Below are 313 nucleotides of genomic sequence, written 5' to 3'. Positions count from 1 at the left end.
TATATGAGGACCTGATTCCGAGACAGACGTGTATTCTGACTGATTCTTGATTCTGACCAAAATGTTGCGGATCTGATCCTTGGGATTCACTGCCATATGCTGTCAATTCACAGCATACTACCTTGTACCAATGTCTTACTGAGGAAAGCTGACTTGTGCTTGAAACTTTCATCGGACAGCTTGCTCAAGAAGACTGGGTATCATGCTTCAGAAGCTTACCCCCTTAAAGACTTTGCTGGGGAAAGACTCGGTACCTTATGCTGGAAGCTTTAGCGGTTGCTTACTGAGGAAGGCGGAGTACCTTGCGCGAGAA

The sequence above is a fragment of the Triticum dicoccoides genome, chromosome 2B (genome assembly GCF_002162155.2).
Source record: "Triticum dicoccoides isolate Atlit2015 ecotype Zavitan chromosome 2B, WEW_v2.0, whole genome shotgun sequence".
Classification (NCBI taxonomy): domain Eukaryota; kingdom Viridiplantae; phylum Streptophyta; class Magnoliopsida; order Poales; family Poaceae; genus Triticum; species Triticum dicoccoides.
The sequence above is the reverse complement of the archived record's forward strand: the minus strand, read 5'-3'. Positions refer to the sequence as shown.